Genomic DNA, 9239 nt, shown 5'->3' on the forward strand with positions numbered 1-9239 from the left:
GGGCCAAAGTTTTCCCTAGAGAGATCAGTTTGCATGCCAACATCGTCTCGTCTGTCACGAGCTGAAGATAGTCCTTTTCACTGGGGGCAGACCCGCCAGTGTCTCGTACTGACTCCTGAGGAACACAGACTTGTCTGTCCTCGCGAAAATGGCTGCAGAATTGTTCTAAGTCATTAACTGATAAAGGGGAGCTAATCAATACTTAACTTACAAGCTAAGGGAAAAGGTACTTACGAGGACGATTGAAGTAATGAAGTTTGCAGTTGCGAAACCACTTGGACATAAAGAAATGGTATTTTAAGTCATTGGGGTGGCTGGGCAGCTCAATGACCGCAGCCGTGTTTGGAAAGTGGGTCAGGTAGTAGAACCCGTCGCCTCGCCCCCGCTGCTCCGGGCTGGCCTTGAGGCAGAAAAAATATAAGATATCCTCCGGAGTGGGGACCTCCCATTCCTGTTTCAGGAACAGATATCTCAACCCCGCCAACAAACGGTAGGAGTTGGGGGGGAGCTAGAAAGTAGCCAACTTCATATAGTTAAGAAGTCGGCGAAGTATTGGTCCAGTGGGAGGAAGGCCCCAGCCTTGAAGTGCTCGTCACTCCAAGCCGCGTATTCCTCGTCGAGCGGCGCGCAGCTCCACTCACCTTCTAGGGGAGGTCGGGCGATCAGGGTGCCCCTCCCAAGCTCGATGTTGTGGGAAAGGAATATTTTATTTACTTTCCCTTGGTCAGTGATCTTCGAGACGATCTTCTCAGCCTCGAAGAAGGCATCGGCCGCCACCTCGAGCTCCTGCTCCATGGCCGGCCCAAAAGCGGGGATCGGGGAGTCTGTCACCACCTCCTTTCCTTTGGATTTTTGGGAGGATGAGCTGCCTGCGGTCTTTTTAGGGGCATTCTTCTTGGGTCCCATCTGGTCGCCTAGCGAACAAAAGAAGAAATTTTAGAAAGGGTGACCTAAACATAAGAAAGAATCTAAAGAGAAGTGTTTCCTTTGCACGGGCTGAGGTAATCTCAGCCCATGGAGAGTGAGACCAAGCAGTTCTATGAACACGCGCCTGTGCTCCCAACAGATCCCTGATTACTCGGAATTCGTGTGTCAGGAAGGTTAGGATAAAAATTTTCCTTGGAAGGAAAGTTTTAGTAGGAAAGAAGTGCAAAACCTCTTGTGAGGCGTGTCCCCTAAGCTACCCGGTTTTGCACCCAAAATGCTGGATATTTTAAACAAGCATACCAAAACATCCTACCCAGAAGATTTCCCCAGAAAGCGCACCCTATGAGCCATGCTCCTTAATGGTTTTCTTCTACAATCGATGCCCTAAAATAAAAACCTACACCCTTCATACCCACAAAAAACCAACAGAATATTGCATGCAGCTTCAGGAACTATTCACCTATGCTACAGTGAAAAGAAAATTTAAAGCATGCACAGTTAGAAAACTTACAAAGTGTTTTGATGTGAGGGAGATGAAGGGGTCGTCTGGGTTGGGGCCTCGACGGAGTAACTGGTACCAAAACCTCAAAGGAGCCCTTTCACCTGATCCTCTGGAATGCTGGGAACGGTAACCGGGAGAAAAAGAGGGTTTTGTGAGGGTGAGAAGAGAGAAGAAGATGGGAAATTTAGAAAATTTTCAAATAAACGGGTGGCCCATGCGTAAGGTGGCCACCCCTTTTATATACGTGAAAGGCCATGTGAGGAGGGCCGTTGGATTGCCCTGATGTAGGATCTGAGGCTCTCCACTCGAAAGGCGAAACGATGGCTGAGTATAGGCTAGGACATTTAATGCGGTTCTCGGAAGACGTACCGTCACCAACCACGATACTCCATGTATTCGGCGCCTATGTAATAGGTGGAATATGGAGGGTCCATGGAGAAGCCTAAAAGCCCCCACTGTGGCCCCAGATGATGTAGTGTGCCACGAGCAGAGGCTTGGGGGGCAAATGTATGCCCTAATTTTCCACGGGCTATTAGCGAGCTGAGATATGGAATAATAATATCAGCCACGTGGATACCACGTGGCCGGAGCTGCTGTTGTCAGGTCCTACCTCTTTAGCTCGAGGTAACCAAAGGTTTACCAAGATTATTTAAGGGCCGAGTCAGGAATATGAAGACCGAAGGTCAAGAAGGCATCCAGCTCGAGGCACGAGCTGGAGTTGGAAGCTGTGACCCTTTATAAATTCAACCACGCAATGTAAACGTGCATATATGAGACATCACGTGTCTGATATATCCCTGAATTCTCGGACACGCAGAATGAACGTGCGTGTTCAGGCACCCACGACTGGGTTGGGCCGTGCGGCCCATTATCCCCCTTACCTATTGATTAGACCACACTTCATTTGTTAGGATTTAGGAATTAATCATGAATGTCACAGAAGTGACATGATGGGTAAGAAGGTCACGGGATGACCCTCCTTACCAACTCCCAGGTGCCCTCTCCTATAAATATGTAGATCCTGGGAATTGCAAAGGGTTGGATTCTATTGTATAATGAAATACCTTGTAAGAAATACCATAAATATAGCAATAATATTGGCTGGTGGAGTAGAAGAATTCTAACCTTTGAACTACCTAAAAGCGTATTCGTGTCATCAGTCCATTTTAAGATCATTCATCTGTTTCGATTCATTATTCAGCACTAATCCATTTCTCTTATTTTCTTAATTACCTGTTGGCGAAGAACCGCGTCAACAACGTATTTTAAGCTCCAAATTATGTGTTTATAAGCTTTAATTCTATTGGTTAGAGTTTAGATAGACTTGATCACCCTCTCTCTAGCTCTCAATCACAAGTTTTCTCCAAGAAATTCAGTGAGAAAGTGCTTGTCTTTGTCAATTTGAGGGCTTGTTAAATCTCAATTCCCGTTTCCTACAAGAAAAGTGTAACGACCCCAAATTCAGTATTAAGGCTTAAGGGCTTGGAGTAGTGTGCCTGGAGGGCATGATGGGATTTGGTGTGTGTTTCTATTGAGTTTTATGCATGATTATCATTTAATGCACGTTATATGACTAATTGATTATTTGAGATGCATGACTATGCGAATTAGTATGCATGTAGACCTGATTGTCTTATAATGAGCATGATTGTAATCTGGCCATGATAGGGCATAACTGTGATAACTGTACTACGTGAATTGTGCCATGTGAGGTGGTGTTTTTATCAGGATGCACGCATCGAGACGGTCCTAGTGAGCCATTTAGTCTAAAAGTCACAACGGGATGTTGTACCCGGCTCGGGAGGAGCCTAGGGGTACTTTGGGAATCTTATAAGTTGAATTGAGAATGAGTGGTTAGTTATGGGTAATTGGGTAACCTGGGTAACCATTTGTAACTGCTGTGGGTAACAAGTTTTAAGATAGAAAGTGGTAGAATTGAAATGAAAGTGTAAAGACTTAAGTGCCCTTGAAGGTTTAGCTAAGAAGGATTAGTAGGAAGGGGTAATTTGGTCTTTTGGCAAGGCAAATAGGCAAGTTTCAGCTGGGTATATGGGGTATACGGTTTGGGCATTGAATCATTTAGTGTTTTGATAAAATTAGAAGAGAAGGAAAAGAAGAGGAGAGAAAGGCTAGGGCAAGCAAAGAAGAAGAAGAGAAGGAGAAGTGGGAGTCTAGAAGAGATCAAGGGAACTTTTAGGGTGGATTCTACTCTTGAGGTAAGGATCTTATGCTTGATTAAGTTTGTTTTCTGTGTTGATTTGAGGAATTTAATGCTTGAGTTAAGATTTTCATGGGTTTTGGGTTAGTTGCTGAAATTTAAGATCAAAGGTGTGAATCTTGGGTGTGTTGATGTTTTGATCTTGATTCTAGTGTCTATAGGTTGTTAGATTGTTCATATGAAGTTTGGAATTGAGTTTTGGGGTTGAGATATGTGTTTGAGATGGTTTAAGGTGAGGTTTAGAGAGTAAAATGGTGGTTTTTTTCTGGGTTCGAAGGGTCGGGCCGCGGCATGGTTCTTGGTGAGCCGCGGCCCTTCGAAGAAGTTGTTTGCTGATGGAGAAGGGCGGGCCGCGGCATGGCCCAAGAAATGCCGCGGCTCTTACCTGTTTTGGAGCCTTTGGGGGTTCTGTTTGGGGGGCATGCCGCGGCATGGGTGGCCTATGCCGCGGCGCTTAAGGGATTTTGGGATTTTGAGATTTTAGGCTTGGGAATGTAACCTAGGGTGCTCGGGGTTGAGTCTTTTACCATGTTTGGTGAATTTCAACGTTCCGAGTACTAGAGCTTGGCCTGGAAGCTCATTTAAGGTTGTTAAAAGTCTTTTTTGTGTGTTGTGACTAGGATTTCGGGAGGTTCGTACTAGTCGACCGTGCTCGTGATCGTGGTGCATCGGAAAGCACGGAATACAGGTAAGAAAACCATAACACCCGAGAATAGGGCGTGGCCCCCACTGTGTGATTGTAGGGCATGGCCCGAGATTGTATTATGTGCAAATGTTTAGTCTTAAATGAATCATGATGTGTGTGAATGATTCTTTCGAATGTGCTATATGTGTGATTACAATGTAATGAACGGCATGGGCCGAGAGCGGCATAGGCCGGGTACGGCCGTGGGGCCGAAAGTAACACTCAGCACATGGGATGCTTATATTCAGGGTGGGACCCAAGGGATACATGAGTTATCCTCGCGGTGAGAACCGAAACCCCAGGCTTTGGTAAGGCCTCTGGGGCGGCATGGCCGTACTTGTTTATTATGATGGTTTTTCCTATTTATCAGTGAATTATGTCAGCTATATGATTTGCATATGTTATGTGTTATTTGGGTTTTCTTGCTGGGCTTCGGCTCACGGGTGCTCCGTGTGGCAGGTAAAAGCAAGGAGTCAGTCAACCGGCCATGAGTATGGAGAGCGTGGGGGCGGCGCGTACATGTTCGGCCTGCCCGACTGCTTTGGTTGGGGGCATTTTGTATATGGCTGTATTTAACCATTCTTTTGATAGCTGATTAAGTGTAAACCTATTTTGAGTTGTAAATATTTTGTAAACCTTATTTTGGGATCCCAGATGTTTTATATTTAACGCCTTCAATGAAGTTAAACATTTTTAAAGAATACAGCCTTAAACTCTGGTTTAATCACACTTTTGGTTTTAGAAACCACTTTGAGTCAATTAAATGCACAATTTCTGTTTTAAAATCACTTAGTAACGGCTCTAAGGTAGTAGGGCGTTACAAAAAGCCTCAAGCATCCATTAAGGGCAAGGAAATATAGAATTTGGATAGTGATACTCCTCGTGTGTAAGCCTTGATTTTGATTCCCATCAAAGAAGGAGAAATTTCAAGTGGTATTCTTACACGGAATTGAAGATTTCAAGAAAATCCAAGAGTTTTGGTCTAAAACTTGGGTTTACATTCTCTATCTCAATCTATTATTACTCTGTGTCAAGGATAATTGTGTGTAGATTCTTATTATTGTGGTGGTGTAATTTCACTCTCTCCCAACATTTATATCTTTTATGCCTATTAGTAGGCTCTCTAAGATTGTCTCTTGGATGTGATACTATACAAATGACATGAACTATTCGGTGAAAATGTCTATTTTTTGACTTACCAGTTGGTAGCTACCCATCAGTCGTACCTACGCGGGAATCTCTTGGATTATCCCAAAGAAGGCGCATATTGTTGTATTTTAAATGTTATTATTAATTAAATATTGTGAGAGTAACAGAAGTATCCCGATTATGAGGGATTTCAGTTTGTACGATCCTGGGCCTATAAATACAGAGCTCATGGCATCATTGAGGGGATTCGAATTCTGATTTTCCTAAGAGAGTATTTGTATTATGAGAGAAATATTGTATTCTTTTCATTTACACTGAAGAAACTCAATTGACTTAGGTTCATCTGATCTTGAGTGTAGATCCATAAATCATAACTCTAAGTGGATTAGACTATTACCAACATATTGGGGATGAACCACTATAAAAATTATCAATGTCATTTTTTCTCTTGATGGTTTAGTGTAGTTTTGACGTCTACTCGTCGTTGGCCAAAATCATGGTCAACATTTTGGTGCTTTCATTGAGAGCCTGAAGAGAAAAACAGACAATTACCATATTATTATGGTGCCCAAGAACACCAATGCGGCCTCCAAGAAGTTGGGTTCATCTAAAGAGCCTACTAGATTGGAAGGACCTGGCCCTCAAGACCATGAGACTGAGCCCAGGGTCTTGCGCGAGGAGATGACTCAGAAGTTGAACAACTCCAAGAGGCCATGGAGGCCTTCCAGGAGGAGATGGTGCAATTCAACGCCCGGCAGGAGTCATTCGCTGAAGAGATGGACAGACCGAAGGTTGTGTTTGAGCAGCAAACATGGGAGATGGATGCCAGGAGCGAAGAGATCAGGCAACGGCAGGAGGAGGCCGATCGGCGACACCGCGAGGCTGCACTCGCTCTGGAGGCGGCTACGCAGTTGATCCATGCCAATGCATAAGCTGTAGCACGAGGAGCAGCTACCCAAGGAGCAAGGACTATAGATGCTTGTTGAAAAACCACTGACAGACCCAATTCTCGAGGACCGAATAGAAGCGGGAGTAACCCTCCTGGTCGAGAAGAGGATGAGGTCCGATCGGGAATTGCCTCGACTCAAAGGGGGAACTCTAGAATCCCCTTTAGGAGCCACCGATCAGAAACTTCCAGATCCGGAAGTCACCGATGAGGCAGTAAAAAGATTCCACCCGGGCAGGAGTAAACCAAAACTCCTCGAGGTAAAGAAACTTCGCACTTCAAGGATGGGCATGGTCGTGATGAAGCTGATAGTCATTACACCAACCAGTCGAAGGAAAAGGATGGCAATGACCAGCAAGGAAGAAAAGACTGCCCAGCGCAGACAGGAAGGCCACTGTTGTATCCCAACCAGCAGTACAGTGGAAGGAGCACATCCCGCGCGGTAAGCCTTCCGAAAAAACTTGGAGCACAGTGTTGGATCGATTGGGGAGACATACCTCTCAGAAGGATTTAAGAGATGTCACTGCCGACAGAAGAAGGACCGTCCCAGTCGAACGGCGAGATCCGAACCGACCTACCAGTCAAGTAGAAATACTTGATGATGGTGCGCCGGATAGGAACGCCCGACCAAGCGGTCCAGACCTTGAGCCCCAAGCGGTCGCCTCAGGCATCTAGGCCCAGCTTGATGCGTTAACGGATGTAGTTCAAGGTCTATAGAAATGACCTTCTGCAATCGATCTGGTAGACCACAGGAGTGGTAGCCCATTATGTGCTCGAATTAGAGCAGCCCAGCCGCCAGCAAAGTATAAAGCACTGGTACTACTAGTTTATACAGAAAAGGAAACTCCGATAAGGCATGTGGGGAAGTTCGAAGACCAAATGGAGCTGCTCAGAGTGAGCGATGACTATCGCTGCAGAGTTTTCCCTACTACATTGTCCGATACTGCCCAAGAGTGGTATTGGAAATTTAAGCCCAACTCCATTACTTCTTGGGAGAGTTTCAAGAAAGAATTTTGTAGGTAGTTCTGCGCTGCTCGGACCCCTCCAGTTTATGCCAATCACTTGGCAGATATTAAACAAGGGAAAGATGAATCTCTCAAGAACTACATATAGAGGTTCATGAGAGAAGCCAACCGAGAAACTGCGGTTGGAGATGAGGGGAAGATGGTTTCCATTTCTTTTGGTTTAATCTATCAGAGTCCTTTTTGGGACAGTATTCATCGCAATCCAATTTCAACACTACAACAATTTCTTGACCAGGCAGAAAAATATACGAAATTGGATGACGCGGTTGAGAAAGGAGAGAAAGGCCTAAACAATCCGGGCGGATCAACTGATCCTCCTAAGAATGGTGGAAATGGACAAAGTGGTGGGAAGAAACGTGGAAATAATGGGTCTGACTGCCATGAGGAAAAGAAGGCTAAGTCGGGACCAAACGACAAGCCAACTAAGTATGAACCTCTGTTCACCAATTACACCACTCTTTCGACTAGCTTAGCAGAGATATATCTGGCGAGTCATCAAGAGGTTCCCTACCGGAAACCCCCGCCCATTAGAAAGGAGATGAGTAAGAGAGACTTGAATCATCTTTTGAAAGGATGAAACTATCCATTAATGACCTGAAGCCATGCTCTCAGGTCATTTATGGATTTACTGGAGAAGGGTTGTCACCAGCTAGAACGATCAAGTTAGCAGTCACAACAGGAGATGCTCCGAAGCACGAGACAGTTATGACAGAGTTTCTGATAGTCGACTGTTCGTCATCTTATAATGTGGTGATTGGTCGACCGCTACTCACGTTCTTGCATACAGAAGTCACTATATGACACCTTTCTATGAATTTCCCGACCAGTGCTGGAATAGGTTGTGTCTGAGGAGACCAAAGAGAAGCTAGAGAGTGTTACAATGCCTCTGTAGCTAAAGCGAGAAATGGGGCTAAGGAATACAATATGATTATGTGTGCAAACAGAGAAGAAGTAGAGGAGATGGATGTTGACCAACAAAGATTATAGTTGTAGCTAATCAGGAAAGAATGTTAGAAGATGTTTTCCAAGAAATCACTCTTGGTTTCGATAAGCAACAAGCCCCATCCAGTGATGAAGTCACGAAATAGGGCGTTGCCCAAAGCGAGGGAATGGACTTTGATCCTCGCTTTGGGGATTATGATAGTGAGGTAGGACCCATGGAAAAATTTGAGGAGGTCCCAATAAATGAGAATGACCAAACCAGAAGGGTCAAAGTTGGAAAAAAGTTGAAGTTAGAAGTAAAAGCACAACTGGTAGAATTTTTGCTGAGGAATCAAGATGTCTTCGCCTGGTCTCACAAGGATATGGTGGGTATCTCACCAACTGTGATCTGCCACGTGCTCAAAGTGGATGAAAGCTACCCAATAGTGCAGCAGAAGAGAAGATTGCTTGACAAGGATCGAGCAAAGGCTCTCAAGGAGGAGGTGGAGCGACTAAGGGAAAACGGGTTCATAAGAGAAGCTTATTACCCTGCCTCGGTGTCAAACCCAGTATTAGTGCCCAAGTCCAATGGAAAGTGGAGGACTTGTGTAGACTTTACCGATCTGAACAAAGCATGTCCTAAGGATTGTTTTCCTTTGCCAAGGATAGAGCAGTTGGTTGATGCGACCTCTGGTCATGAAACTTTGTCTTTTATGGATGCTTACTCGGGGTATAATCATATTAGTATGCACCCTCCCAATGAGGAGCATACCAGTTTCCGAACAGACATAGGATTGTATTGTTATAAGGTCATGCCATTTGGCTTGAAAAACGTGGGAGCCACCTACCAGCATTTAGTGAATGGC

This window comes from Humulus lupulus, chromosome 2 (assembly GCF_963169125.1).
Source record: "Humulus lupulus chromosome 2, drHumLupu1.1, whole genome shotgun sequence".
NCBI classification, from domain to species: domain Eukaryota; kingdom Viridiplantae; phylum Streptophyta; class Magnoliopsida; order Rosales; family Cannabaceae; genus Humulus; species Humulus lupulus.